Here is a 15553-nt window from a genome sequence, read left to right as displayed (position 1 = left end):
CACCGGGCCTCGCCGGCCCTCCAGCTCTCTTCTCCAAGGCTTCGCCGAACTTCGCGCCCCTTCCATCCTCACCGGCCTTCCCGACCCCAGGAGCCCCCTGCCCTCCTTGCTTCTTTCCGGGCTCCGAAATCAAAATGGCGGCGGCCAGATCGCATTGCGCCAGACTGCTCGCCTGGTCCGGTCTCCTGAGGTGAGCGGCCATGGCGCTGCCAGGTGTGGGACTCTCACTTACCACGCTGCTGCCCAACCTCACTCCCACTCCGCTTCCCTACTGCTGCTTCGCTCTCCTCAAGTCAGGGGTCTCCTCGCTGCCGCCATCTTCCACAAACATCCCCTGCACCGGAACTGACGCCAGAGCGTTCGCTACGTGCGCGTGCTGATCGGAGGCAAACACCGTGAGTACCGACCACAGCGTTCCGCAGCATCATTCACTCACGACGTGCGCGGGCCCGCAGTGACGTAACCCTGCCCCGCACGTAATGCTGCGTGCGCGGTCCCGCCAACGCCTCTCTGTTCTGCACAGTGACAACGTGGATTAGCCGTGGCCTTTTTGGCCTCCACAGATGCCTTTGGGAAGGTTTGGCTTCTTCAACCGTTGTGCAGTGATCTGGAACTGATGACTTCAGGAGGGGTGATCATTTGGGGTGGGAAGGTGTCAAGTTCTTGTGAGTCATTATCTCGGAGAATCTTTCCTGGACCCAAGTCACCCAACACACAAACTGCATCGTGAAGAAAGCACCTCTACTTCCTCAGGAGTTTAAAGAGGTTTGGTAGGACATTGGAAACCCTGGCAAATTTCTACAGAAATGCGGTGGAAAGTGAGCTGACCAGCTACATGATGGTCTGGTATGGGGGTACCAATACCCCGAGCATAAAGCCCTGAAAAAGTTAGTGGACACAGCCCAGGACATCACAGACAAAACCCTCCCCACAATCAAGAACATCTACAGGGAACGCTGCTGTCGGAGAGCTGCAACAATCATCAAGGATCCACACCACCCACCACACACTCTGTTCTCGCTGCTGCCATCAGGAAAGAGGTATAGGTGCTATAAGACTCACACAGGAATAGCTGCTACCCCTTCAACATCAGTGTCCTAAATGACATATTCAATCATGAAATCATTTAAGGTCTCTTACTTTTCCCCTTTGTGTTTTTTCTTCTCTCTGTCAATTGTTTAAATTTGTTTACATTGGTAGTTCAACAAAAAACTGCACAATATGTGGTAATTCTCCTTGGCCACAGGAAAAAGAATCTTAGGGTTGTATGTGATACCATGTATGTGTATAAGAAATCTGAAACACACATAATCCTGCAGCAATCAGTGCCTCACTCTTCCCAACTCCCCTAGCACATTGCATACAAAGAACTTTAATTGTTTAGTTATCCACAATTAAAATAACTTTTCAGAAATCAGACAAAAGAGAAAAAAGAATAATTCTTATTTTAATTTCTTTCATCTTACAAACTTACCCTTTTCCAATAATACTTAAATAGAGAAAACAGAGAAATAGTTCAACCCATCAGAAATACAGCATCTTCTTGGAGCTGCACTTGAAGAAGATCCTGAGGTAATTCTGCTTGAACAAAATTGGAAAAGAATCTTTTTTGATCTCCAGATACAAAAATCTTCAAAGTTGCAGGGTAATTTAGGACAAATTTATAACTTTTTTATCAAAAATAACTTTCTTAACTGGGTTGAAATCTTCTCTTCAATAGATCTTCACTTAGGTCAGGATAAAATAAAATTCTATTTCCATCACATTGAAGTGGGCCTTATCGTTCCATTTCCCCTTTCACAGCAAGACTTAAAAATTATTTTCTGTCTTGATAACGTAAAATTTAATTGATTATAGAATGCGGTCTCTGATTTGGAAAAGGTTTTGGTTTCAAAGCTCTATGAACTTTCAATTTCAATTGGAGTTTCAAAATTTTGCTCTCCCAAAACTTCAGGAATCCACTCTTGGAAAAAAAGCAAATAGCATCTGGATCTTCTTTTCCTTCTGGAAGGCCTACTATTTTAATATTATTCCTTCTACTGAAGTTTTCCAGTACATCCACTTTCTCTAGAAGCTTTTGATGCACTGTAATTAAACCGGTAGTTGTATTTTCCACACTCGCTACCCTGTCTTCAACATGTTGCACTTGCTCCTGTACTCTTGTAATTTTCTCATCCATTTGCTCCAATTTCTTCTTCATTTTATTCACAACCTTTATTAGTTTCCCCTTTTTATTTCTGTTTCAATCCCTTCAAATCCCTTTTCCATTTCTCCCTTTGTTACTTTAAACTGATTGTAATGCGCGTTGAAAGAACCAAAGACTTGTTGATCCAAACCAAGGCTTTTATTAACTAAAAGACTGGAGCATATCACATGTCGGTTGACCAGTCCAGAATGACCTGGTCTGGCGAGGAGCAATCCTTTGAGACCTGCCAGTAGGTGTGGCTACACTCTCAACCAATCATAGTCATCCTACACTACCATCTATACATATGTACATATACACATTGGTGATAGAATCTATACTATCACATTCACCCCTTCTTTGAAAACCAACCCCAGGGTGGATGGAGGTTAGGGGCTGTACCGGTCAGGGGGCCTGACCATCTGGCGTGACCACCGTGGCACTGGGATTGGGGTCACCTGAGTTGTGTGGCCGGGTGCGGTCACTGCTTCGCTCAATTCCCCAACGGTGTTGTCGACAGACTGGCCTGAGCTGGTGGGGTGGTGCTGGTCCCTCTTTTCAAGCACATGACCTGGGGGAGAAGGAATAGGGGGAGGTTGGGTTAAAGGAACTGCTGTGCCTGATCCGGCTTGGGCTAGGTCCCTTACCGAGACTGGTCCTCCCGTCTGTCAGGGTACTCAACGTAGGCATAATGCGGGTTCGCATGGAGCAGAGTCACTCGATCAACCAAGGGGTCGTCCTTAGAGTACCGGATGTGGCGTCGTAAAAGGACTGGACCGGGAACCGTGAGTCATGCCGGTATGGTCGTAGCTGACTCGGATTTCCTTGGGAAAGAGAACATCCTTTCTTGGGGGATGGCATTGGTAGCAGTGCAAAGGAGAGAGCGGATGGAGTGTAGGGCACTAGTGAGCACATCCTGCCAGCGAGAGGTGGGGAGACCTTTGGAGAGGAAGGCAAGCGTAACCACTTTCCAGACGGTGGCATTCTCTCTTTCGACTTGCCCATTACCGCGTGGGTTATAGCTGGTGGTCCTGCTTGAAGCAATACCACGCTCCAGAAGGTACTGCCGCAGTTCTGCACTCATAAACGAGGACCCCCTGTCACTGTGGATGTAATTGGGGTACCCGAAGATGGCGAAGATGCTGTGCAGGGCCTCTATAACTGAGGAGGCAGTCATGTCCGAGCAGGGCACAGCAAATGAGAAGCGGGAGTACTCGTCGATGGCTGTAAGGATGTAGGTGTTAAGGTTGGTCGACAGTAGGGGCCTCTGTAAGTCTAAGCTGAGACGCTCAAAGGAGCGGGTGGCTTTGATGATGTGGATGTTCTCCGGATGGAAAAGTGGGGCTTGCACTCAGCGCACACTGGGCAGGCTCAGGTCATGGAGCGAATCTCCTCGACTGTGTAGGGCAGGTTGACAAAGTGCGTGAACCTAATGACCCCTGGATGACAGAGCTCCTCGTGGAGTTTCTGCAGCCTGTCCAGTGGCATATTGGCGCAAGTCCCCCTGGAGAACGCATCTGGTGGGTCGTTGAGTTTACCTGGCCAATACAGTATGTCATAATTAAAGGTGGAGAGCTCGATTCTCCACCTGGCGATTTTGTCATTCTTGATCGTACCTCGCTGGGTATTGCTAAACATGAAGGAGACTGTGTTGGTCGGTCAGCAGCATAAAGCGCCTGCCAGTGAGGTAGTGTCTCCAATGACGTACTGCCTCGACTATGGCCTGGGCCTCCTTCTCGACAGAGGAGTGTCGGTTCTCCGGACCCTGGAGGGTTCTGGAGAAGAAGGCTACCAGCCGGCCAGCCTGGTTCAAAGTGGCTGCCAGTGCAAAGTCAGACGCATCGTTTTCGACTTGGAACGGAATGGACTTGTCGATGGCGTGCAGCATGGCAGCAGCGATGTCCGATTTGATGTGGCCGAAGGCCATTCTGGCTTCGGTTGACAGGGGGAAGGAGGTGGTCTTGATGAGTGGCCGTGCCTTGTCGGCATAGTGTGGAACCCATTGGGCATAGTAAGAGAAAAATCCCAGGCAGCATCTGAGTGCCTTCTGGGTGTTGTGGGGGAGCAAGTCCATGAGGGGACGCACGCGGTCAGGGTGCGGCATGACCACCCCGTTCTCCACCACACAACCCAGAATTGTGAGCCAAGTGGTCCGGGAGACACACTTATCGAAATTGTAGGTCAAGTTCAGCCGAGTTGCAGTCTGAAAAAATTTCTCAAGGTTGGCATCATGATCCTCCATGTCATGGCCACAGATGGTGACATTGTCCAGATATGGGAAAGTAGCAGTCAGCTACTGGTCCACCATCCGGTCCATTTCCTGCTGGAAGGCCACGATGTCATTTGTGACCCAAAAGGGTACCCTGAGGAATTGATACAGCCGCCCATTCACTTCGAAGGCCGTGAAAGGTCAGTCTACTCGGCGGATCGGGAGCTGATGATAGGCTGATCATAAGTCAATGGTAGAAAATACACGGTATTGGGCATTCTGATTCACCACATCCGTGATCCATGGAAGGGGGTACGCATCCAGGAGCGTGAGCGGTTGATAGTCTGGCTATAGTCAACCACCTTCTGTGGCTTCTCCCCGTTTTTAACAACCACTACCTGGGCCCTCCATTGGCTCGAGCTAGGTTCGATAATGCCCTCATCCAGCAGTCTGCACATCTCGTTTGTGATAAATTTCCTGGGTTTAGAACTATATTGCTGGCTTTTGGTGGCCACAGACTTCCAACCAGGGGTGAGATTTGCGAAAAGTGCTGGCGGAGCAACTCAGAGGGTGGAGAGACTACAGATGAGGCCCCGGGGCATGGGAGCGTATGGCTCGGGCTGCCACTGACAGGAGGTTCCCGGGGTGAAATGGTTACAGACAGAGAGTAGAGCGTGAGGCCCCCCCCCCCCACCCCACCAAAGTGCAGGGAAATGGTTTGAAATTGGCACTGAAAATCCAGTCCCAGCAGAGCAGGGGCAAACGTGGGGAAAGGACTAATAGTTTGACAGTGGAGACCTGCGTGATGACATCACGCAAACAGTGGGGCCTGGAAAAACAGTGTCGGGGAGGTGGTGTTGCTGCCTGCAGCCAAAGGTTAGTGTTGGGGGTCCCTGCTTGCCGTCGGCGGTGGGGCGGTCAGCGGTGGCGGGTCCCTGGATGGCAGCGTCGGCGTGTCCCCAGTCAGCAGTGGCGGTGTGTCCTCGGTCGGCACCAGGGGCAGGTCCCTGTTCGGCGGCGGCTGCGGGTGTAGAGGTCGGGGCTGGGGCCTGGTCAGACGTTAGGGTGAATGTCATTGCAGCGAGGGTGGGTTGAACCTTGTGCTCTCGGCGTCTGCCCCGTGACGTAAGGCGCTGCTATGTGGTGGAGTCCTCGCTCTCATTGGACGAGAGCTCTGAGGAAGAAGTGTTTGAAATGAAGAGTGGCGATTTGGGTTTTCACGAGGCACTGTGTTTAACGGCGGCCATTTTGGAGCGACAGACTGCAGCAAAGTGGCCGTTTTTGGCACCTGGCTTTTCTGTCTATCCAGGCACAGTCCCTGCCCATTGCCCTTAGTGCCTGAATATAATCTTTACAGGACTCACCGGGCTGTTGCCTCCTTGTAGCGAGTTTGTACCGAGCATAGACCCTGTTCACTGGTCGCTCGTAGAGTCCTTTCATGGCTGCGGCGCAAATGGTCGCGTCCTGGACACTCTGGTAGACTCTCGGGGACATCATAGTCATCAATATTAGTAGTCGACGGCTGTCCTCTAGCATGGCAGGATCAGAGAGCTGTAAGTCTGTTTCGAAGCACCTCACCCAGTGCTTAAAGTCATTTGAGGCTGTAGCTGACTGTGGGTCGAAGTCGAGGCGTTCCAGCCGTAGCATATGCTCCATCCCTTCAAAATTTATTTTTAGTTAATAAAATTGTAATGCGCGCCAAAAGAACCAAAGACTTGTTGATCCAAACCAAGGCTTTTATTAACTAAAAGACTGGAGCATATCACATGTAGGTCGACCAGTCCAGAATGACCTGGTCTGGTTAGGAGCAATCCTTTAAGACTTGCCAGTAGGTGTGGCTACGCTCTCAGCCAATCACAGTCATCCTACACTACCATCTGTACATATGTACATATACACTTTGGTGATAGAATCTGTACTATCACACTGATACATTATAATTGTGGTTAAATCTCCTACTTTAGCCTGTGAAATAGTTTTAGCTTCTTTAATTACCTACTCTTCCTCCTGTTGTTCTTCTTCTTCATCATCTTCGGTTACAGAACCTCCCCTGGAGCCTGACTCTTCATCCTCTGGTGCTGAAGTAGAGGTCCCTGGCTTCTTGGTGCTTTGTGGCCCTGCTGCCAGTAGTGCTTTGTGTTTTACCACACTAGTCATCGGCAACTTTTTGCGCATGTGCAATTCAGGTCCAAGTTTTTCACTGATGCCATCTCTCTGTTGTTGCGGGTAGGTGACGCCAGTAGAAGGCCCTTAAAGAGGATCACTCAGGTGGGGAGCAGCCCCAGTGCTAGCTCTCCTGTAGTGCTGGTGTAATGGAAGATTTAAATCGTGTTTTTTAACTTTTGCAGCCTTTGCTTCTGCAAGGCTGAGAACCTGCTTGTTTTTAGAATCAGCAGATATAAGCTAAATTCCACCGAGGGGCCAGAGATGCTGTTATCTGACGAAAGGACATCTGTGTACCAAGAACATTTAATCTTCCTGCTTGTTTTGGTCACAGGCTGTCAGAGGTCTAGCCTTGATGCAAAATAAACTATTGTATTCAAAATGATAAGCTGAAAATTATGTTATTCGATAGAAGCCTAGCATGCTAGCTTGCTCACTTATCTTTCTTACTGTGCTGGGAATAGGTGCTTGGGTATGCAGTTTTTGGGTAATATAAGTCATGGTCCCTCTGCTGAAGTTTGAGACTCTCCGAGAGGTGGCAACATCTAACATCCTGGTTGGGGGAGGTGGAGAAGCTGCTACCGGGGCCCCGACAACCTACTACAAGTGTGCAGTCGATGCCCCGCTTTGGCAGTTGGGACCAATTCAAGCGTTGATAAGTATAGTTGGGAAGGGCTTGCATATTGTAGTGTGAAATCAGCTTTTGAATTTGTTTTTTTTTAAACTTTATTTAAGATTTTATAACATGAATAACATATAGGATTACATTTAAAAAAATTAAGAATAAAATTACAATACAATATCAGTAATCTAAATAAACTATACCCTCCCCAATAATTATTACACATTAATAACCCGACTCAAATTAGTCAAACTCCCCCCCTTTCCCCCAAAAATAAAGAGTGAAGAATTAATAAAGTTAATAATATATGTGAGAAAAAAACCCACTTACAAAAAAAAACAAAAACATAACTGATTAAAATACTAACAAAAAGAAAAGTAATTAATACTAAGATATCAGACTTAAAAAACATTTAAATCAAACTTAAATGCATATATTTAACAAACGGAGTTAAGATGAAACATATATTTAACTCAAACTTAATATAAAAAATTAGTAAAGTTAGTAACATTATCTATCAAAAATTCTTAAACATAATCAATTCTTAAAAAAATTGTAGCATGAAAAAAAAGATTAAAAAACACTTTCTTTATAGAGATAAACCTTCACCAAATATCAACTAACTTCACATCTATCATCATATTAGTCACATAAACCACCATCTTAAAACAAAATTCAAACCTCATTAAGCATTGTACAATTCAATTTTAGTACTCTTCCACCATTTTTCCCTTTTACTCTTGAATAGTTATCCAATAAAAGCTCCAATACCACATTTAAATATCCCCAATCATTACGTTAAAATTCAGATATCCAAATAATAAAAACACATCTGCAACAAAATCTATATCTTCAACAAATGGAGCATAAACCACAAACAAAATTCAAGCCTCATTAAGAATTGTACAATTCAATTTATAACTTTCACCATTATTCCCTTCGTTCTATAACTAAAATAGCAAAATAATATACACCAGAATTACCACTCCTTTCACCTTAAAGTTAAAGAAAATATATTAAAAAAACTTATCCATCCCATTCACATTTAAATTTCAGATATTCCTTATCTACTGAATAAACTTTACAAAAAAAACCACATCAATTTTTAGTTTTTTAAACAATCAAATACTTTCTTATGCTTTTTTTTATATTTAAACAAAAAAAACCCCCTTCACTCTTTAATCCAATAATACAAAAAAAAGGAAAAAAAACGGGTAGGAGGTTAAAAATACCCCATCCGGTCTAAACCGCGCAATGCGGTAACTCCCAAAAAAAAAATGGGTGTGAGATGACTTTCAGGAAATAGTGCCTATCCAGTTCTCTTCCCCAACTCTCACTTCATCTTAAACTAACATCATCATTATTTAATATCCCTTTTTTTAAAAAAAAAATTAGAAAAAAAGAGGACAACTCTTCTTTTAATCAGCTCCAATTGCCGAGTCACCATTACAACCATTCCTTCTTGGAGCACGGCTCTTTTTTTCCATCTCTTGTCTCCTTAGAGATTGCGGTGGACTATATCTCTGTTGAAACTGAGTAATTGGCAGCTCTTGAGCAAATGCTATAGCTTCCTTTGGAGAATCAAAGAACTTTGGTTGGCAACCATCTTGAAAAACCTTCAAAACAGCTGGATATCTAAAGGTTGCCATATAACCTTTCTTCCACACAACTCTTTAGCAGGATTGAATTCCCGTCGTTGGAACATAACTTCTTGACTCAAATCCGCATAGAAGAAAACTCGATTATTTTGAATCATCAAGGGTGATTTTCTCTGTTGTGCATTTCTAATAGCCACTCGTAAAATTATTTCTCTGTCGTAATAATTCAAGCAACGAACCAAAACAGGTCTTGGACTTTGACCTGAAATAGGTCTTCTACGCAAGGCTCTGTGAGCACGTTCCAGTATTATACCTTCCGGGAAATGTTCTTGACCCAGCACCTGCAGAATCCATTCAGTAAAAAATTTTCTTGGGTCTGGTCCCTCCATACCTTCCGGCAAACCAATAATCTTTATATTGTTCCGTCTGGATTGGTTTTCCAAATAATCAATCTTTTTCACCAAATTTTTATTTTGAGTTTGTAAGTCTTCGACCATTTTGGTCACATCAAAAACTTGATCCCGTATTTCGTCTATATCTTCTTCACACAAATTAAATTTATCTCTCACTTCAAGCTTAAAAGCTCCAAACTCAGCCATCTGTTGAGAATGTATTTTCACCAAAGTATTAAGCCTAGTACCAAGTTCAATCATAATCTTGGATAATCCCTGCATTGTATAAGATAATTTAGATTCAAGATTCACAAAAATCTTTTCAATTGGAAGAGATTTTGGCTCAACAGATTCCTGCTTCTTCTCCAAAGGATCTTCTATTCCTTCCTTCATTCTGGTTGCCTTTCTTGTAGTATGACTGCGTGTGGAAACCCCAGCCACAGCCTCTCCAGCAATGACTGGAGGACGCTGGCCGGGGTTTTCCCCAGTCCATAATATATTAAATTCTCCCAGTACATCAAGTTGTATAGGTTCTTGTATCTCAAGAGATGCAGTTTGCAGCGCCACCTCTACAGTTGACAAATGCCTTTGAGTAACTCTTTGTTCTAAAGGCTGTTTGGCGCCCTCTTTAGGGGGCTCTACCGATGTAACATAGAGCTCTACATCCGAACACCGTACCTCTCTCCTGGGATCCATTTCACGCTGAGTCCCGGTGTCTTTCCTGTAAGTAGGCTCCAAAACTTGAACTTTTGGAAAATAGTTTTTTGATGATCTGTTGTCGTTTTTTTTTGCTCTTTTCCACCATTGTACCATCATAAGTTAAATTAATAGCACTAAAATTATCTAAACTTTCAAAGAATTTTAACGGGCATTTCTAGACAAAACAATAAGATAGAGTCAGGAGAGGACTGGAAGGCACGTCTGATCCTTACGCCATCTTGCCACGCCCCCAGCTTTTGAATTTGTAATAAAAATTTGTATAATCTGAACTGCTCTCGGTGTGTGTGTTTATTTTCTTTCGGTAGCTCAAACACTGTGACCAATCTAAAATGAACAAAATGAGAGATGTAAGTTTACCCAAGACAGCTGGATACAGCCAAGAAAGACTCAGCCACCACATTGAAAGTCGTTAATTACTGTTTTTATTCAAATTCAGCGCGCGCCCCTTTAAAGGCAGCATGAGCTCAGTCACCTCGTGCATTGTGACATCATAATCGCTGCCCCAGGCGCACAATGGGCAAGATACTTGAGGCAGGGAGAAACCCTGACAGCGCCATCTTCCCATGGGTGCCATGCCACGTGGCGTTACACGCGGGGCCGGTTCGCCATAAGAGAGTATGCCACCACACAACCTCCCCAGAACCAGCTATGCATCTCTCCGCTTGGGTTGGCGATCCCAGCGTTTGGGCATGGCCGTCTGCACCGGCCGTGATAGGTCTAAGTACGCCGCCTTCAAACGATCTGTACAGCTTGTCGAAAAAACCAAAGACTTGTTGATCCAAACCAAGGCTTTTATTAGCAAAAGACAGGAGCTCTTCACAGGTGGCCGACCAGTCCGGAATGATCCGACCTGGCTAGGGACACAACCCTTTAAGGCCCAGACAGTAGGTGTGGCTAAGCTCTCAGCCAATCGCTGTAAGCACAGTAATTACATATTCTAGATACTGTAACTATATACATTGGTGATAGGTCTGTACTATCACATTCACCCCTTCTTGGAGAACTGACCCTGGGGTGGAAGGGCTGAAGAGGGAGAAGGGAAGGAAAAAAAACGAGGGAGAGAATGAATGGAAGGGGTAGGTTAAGGACTGTAGTGGTCAGGGGGTCTGACCATCCGGCGTGACCGCTGTGGTGCCGGGATTGGGGTCGCTGGAGTGGTATCGCCAGCAGGCTCATCGGGTGCGACTGCTCCTTCGCTCAATTCCCCAGCCGTGTTGTCGGCAGGGTGGCCCGGGTCATTGGGGTGCTGTTGGTCCTTCTGTTCCGGCACAGGGCTTGGGGAATAAAGAGTTGGGGAAGGTTCGGTTTGGGGGGGTTGCTGGGCCTACTGCGTCCTGAGCTAGGTCCCGCACCGAAACAGTGTCCTCCCACCCGTCTGGGAACTCAACATAGGCATAATGCGGGTTCGCATGGAGTAGAGTCACTCGGTCGACCAAGGGGTCGTTCTTTGAGTGCCGGACGTGGCGTCGCAAAAGGACGGGGCCAGGGACGGTGAGCCATGCCGGTACAATGGTTCCTGATTCGGATTTCCTTGGGAAAAGGAACATCCTTTCGTGGGGGGTGGCATTTGTTGTGGTACATAGGAGGGAGCGGATGGAGTGTAAGGCACTAGTGAGAACCTCCTGCCAGTGAGAGGTGGGGAGACCTTTAGACCGGAGACCCAGTGTAACCGCTCTCCAGATGGTGGCATTCTCCCTCTCGACCTGGCCGTTACTGCGTGGGTTATAGCTGGTGGTCCTGCTTGAAGCAATACCACACTCCAGAAGGTACTGTTGCAGCTCTGCGCTCATGAATGAGGACCCCCTATCACTGTGGATGGAATTGGGGTACCTGAAAATGGCAAAGATACTGTGAAGGGCCTGTATCACTGAGGTGGCGGTGGTATCTGGGCAGGGCACAGCGAACGGGAAGCGGGAGTACTCGTCGATGGCCGTAAGGATGTAGTTATTACGGTTGGTCGACGGTAGGGGCCCCTTAAAGTCTACGCTAAAATGCTCGAAGGGGCGGGTGGCTTTGATAACGTGGGAGTTCCCCGGACGGAAGAAGTGAGGCTTCCATTCAGCGCACACCAAACAGGCTCGGGTAATGGAGCGAATCTCCTCGACTGTGTAGGGTAGGTTGCGCGCCTTCACAAAGTGGGCAAACCTAGTGACCCCTGGATGACAGAGCGTCTCATGGAGTTTCTGTATTCTGTCCATCTGTACGCTGGCGCACATCCCCCTGGAGCGCGCATCAGGCGGGTCGTTGAGCTTACCAGGCCGGTCCAGGATGTCATAGTTAAAGGTGGAGAGTTCAATTCTCCATCTGGTGATTTTGTCGTTTTTTAATCTTACCTCGCTGGGTGTTGCTGAACATGAAGGAGATCACGCGTTGATCAGTCAACAGTGTAATGTCTCCAACGACGCACCGCTTCAACTATGGCCTGGGCCTCCTTCTCGACCGAGGAGTGTCTACTCTCTGGATCCTGGAGGGTTCTGGAGAAGAAGGCTACAGGCTGACCGGCCTGGTTCAAGGTAGCTGCCAGGGCGAAGTTGGATGCATCACTCTCGACTTGAAACAGGACAGACTCATCGATCACGTGCAGCGTTACAGCGGCGATGTCGGATTTGATTCGATCGAAAGCGGCTCTGGCTTCGGTCGAGAGGGGAAAAGAGGTGGTCTTGATAAGAGGACGCGCCTTGTCGGCGTAGTGTGGAACCCATTGGACGTAATATGAGAAAAAGCCCAGGCAGCGTTTTTTTTTCACTTTCTCACACGTCCAGATTGCATGAATTGTTGTTCCCATTTCCTTTTTACAGCAAAAACATCTGTCAGATACTGTTGGGTCCCATTTATTTAACTTTTGAGGTGTAATGTATAGCCTGTGTATCCAGTTATATTGTATCATACGTAACCTCGTGTTTATTGTATTTCTCATAGTTCCAGAGCATAACTTTTCCCATGCTTCCTTCTTTATCTTTATGTTTAAATCTTGTTCCCATTTTTGTTTAGTTTTACCATTTGTTTCCTCATTCTCCTTTTCTTGCAGTTTAATATGCATATTTGTTATAAATTTTTTAATTATCATTGCGTCTGTAATCACATATTCAAAATTACTTCCCTCTGGTAACCTCAGACTGCTTCCCAATTTGTCCTTCAAGTAGGATTTCAGTTGGTAGTATGCCAACACTGTATTTTGAGTTATATTATATTTATCCTTCATTTGTTCAAAATATAGTAATTTATTTCCTGAAAAGCAATTTTCTATTCTTTTGATCCCTTTTTTCTCCCATTCTCTAAAGGAAAGGTTATCTATTGTAAAAGGGATTAGCTGATTTTGCGTCAGTATTAGTTTTGGTTATTGGTAATTTGTTTTATTCCTTTCTACATGAATCTTCTTCCAAATATTGAGCAGATGATGTAATACTGGAGAATTCCTACGTGGTACCAATTTTTCATCCCATTTATGTAATATATGTTCAGGTATCTTCTCCCCTATTTTATCTAGTTCTAATCTAGTCCAATCTGGCTTTTCCCTTGTTTGATAAAAATCTGGTAGGTACCTTAATTGTGCGGCTCTATAATAATTTTTAAAGTTTGGCAGTTGTAAGCCTCCTTGTTTATACCATTCTGTTAATTTATCTAGTGCTATCCTCGGTTTCCCCCCTTTCCATAAAAATGTCCTTATTATTTTCTTTAACTCCTTGAAGAATTTCTCCGTCAAGTGTATCAGTGTATTGTATCCTTGGGAAAATGTTCATTTTAATACAGTTTATCCTTCCTATTAGTGTTAGTGGTAAGTCTTTCCAATGCTCTAAGTCGTCCTGTAATTTTTTCATTAGTGGATCATAATTGAGTTTATATAGATGTCCGAGGTTTTTATTTATTTGTATACCTAGGTATCGTATTGCTTGCATTTGCCACCTGAATGGTGATTCTTTCTTAAATTTTGAGAAATCCGCATTATTCATTGGCATTGCTTCACTTTTATTTGCGTTAATCTTGTAACCCGACACTTCTCCATATTCCTTCAATTTCTTATGTAATTCTTATATTGATATTTCTGGTTCTGTTAAGTATACTATAACGTCATCTGGAAATAAACTGATTTTATATTCCTTGTCTTTTATTTTTATACCTTTTATTTTATTTTCTGTTCTTATCAATTCTGCTAATGGTTCTATAGCTAACGCGAACAATAAGGGTGATAGTGGGCATCCCTGCCTTGTTGATCTGCTTAAGTTAAATTGCTTTGATATATATGTCCATTTACTGTCACTTTTGCCAATAGCCCCTTATATAATGCTTTAATCCAATTAATATACTTCTCTGGTAAACTGAATTTTTGTAATACTTTGAATAAATAATTCCATTCTACACTGTCAAAGGCCTTCTCTGCGTCTAAAGCAACTGCTACTGTTGGAGCTTTGTACCCTTCTACTGCATGAATTAAATTAATAAATTTACAAATATTGTCTGTTGTTCGTCTTTTGTTAATAAATCCAGTTTAGTCTAGATTTACTATTTTTGGTGCATAGTCGGCTAATCTGTTTGCTAATAGTTTAGCTATTATATTATAATCAGTGTTAAGTAAAGATATTGGTCTATATGACGCTGGTGCGAGTGGATCTTTCCCTGTCTTTGGTATTACTGTAATTATTGCTGTTTTGCATGAATCTGGTAAGCTTTGTGTTTTATCAATCTGGTTGATTACTTGGTAGTTTTTTTATTATCTCTTGTATTTCTACTATTTCAAATGGTTCTGTTAATTTATTTTGTTCCTCTATTTGTAATTTTGGTAGTTCAGTTTTAGTTAAAAATTCATCTATTTTGTCTTCTTTCCCTTCGTTTTCAGTTTGGTATAATTGTTCATAGAATTCTCTGAAGTTTTCATTAATCTCCGTTGGATTATATGTGATTTGTTTGTCTTTTTTCCCTGATGCCAATACCATTCTCTTAGTTTGTTCTGTCTTAAGCTGCCATGCTAGAATTTTGTGCGTTTTTTCTCCTAGTTCATAATATTTCTGTTTTGTCTTCATTATGTTCTTCTCCACCTTATACGTTTGTAGTGTTTCATATTTTATTTTTTTATCTGCCAATTCTCTTCTTTTAGTTGTGTCTTCCTTCATTGCTAATTCTTTTTCTATTTTTACTATTTCCCTTTCCAACTGCTCTGTTTCCTGATTGTAGACCTTCTTCATCTTGGTTACATAGCTTATTATTTGCCCTCTGATGAACGCTTTCATTGCGTCCCATAGTATAAACTTATCTTTCACTGATTCTGTATTTATTTCAAAGTACATTTTAATTTGTCTTTCAATGAATTCTCTAAAATCCTGCCTTTTTAGTAGCATGGAGTTTAATCTCCATCTATACATTCTTGGAGGGATGTCCTCTAACTCTATTATCAATATCAGAGGTGAGTGGTCCGATAATATTCTAGCTTTATATTCTGTTTTTCTTACTCTATCTTGCATACGAGCTGATAACAAAAACAGGTCTATTCTTCAGTATGTTTTATGTCTAGCCGAGTAATATGAATATTCCTTTTCCTTTGGGTGTTGTTTCCTCCATATATCCAAAAGTTGCATTTCTTGCATCGATTTAATTATAAATTTGGTTACTTTGTTCTTTCTGTTAATTTTTTTTCCCAGTTTTGTCCATATTTCAATCCAAATTCAGGTT

General features: G+C 43.9%; 1 protein-coding gene and 1 long non-coding RNA gene across 4 annotated transcripts in view; one reads left to right on the top strand and one right to left on the bottom strand.

Annotated features, from left to right (window-relative positions):
* Positions 1–389, bottom strand: part of wdr33 (WD repeat domain 33) — a 127147-nt gene extending 126758 nt beyond the window's left edge. The window contains exon 1 of one of the 3 annotated variants that reach the window (XM_069896390.1): positions 233–389. The gene's annotated coding sequence lies outside the window, so the exon portion shown is untranslated. The remainder of the gene's footprint in view (positions 1–232) is intronic. The other 2 variants (XM_069896389.1, XM_069896391.1) reach the window with 2 other exon arrangements.
* A 139-nt stretch (positions 390–528) lies between these two features.
* The window catches only part of LOC138742256 (uncharacterized), a 44737-nt gene continuing 29712 nt past the window's right edge, over positions 529–15553 (top strand). Inside the window, exon 1 of the long non-coding RNA XR_011344019.1 lies at positions 529–1040. This is a non-coding gene — a long non-coding RNA (uncharacterized lncRNA). The remainder of the gene's footprint in view (positions 1041–15553) is intronic.

Source organism: Narcine bancroftii, chromosome 9, assembly GCF_036971445.1.
Source record: "Narcine bancroftii isolate sNarBan1 chromosome 9, sNarBan1.hap1, whole genome shotgun sequence".
NCBI lineage: Eukaryota > Metazoa > Chordata > Chondrichthyes > Torpediniformes > Narcinidae > Narcine > Narcine bancroftii.
The sequence above is the reverse complement of the archived record's forward strand: the minus strand, read 5'-3'. Positions and strand labels throughout refer to the sequence as shown.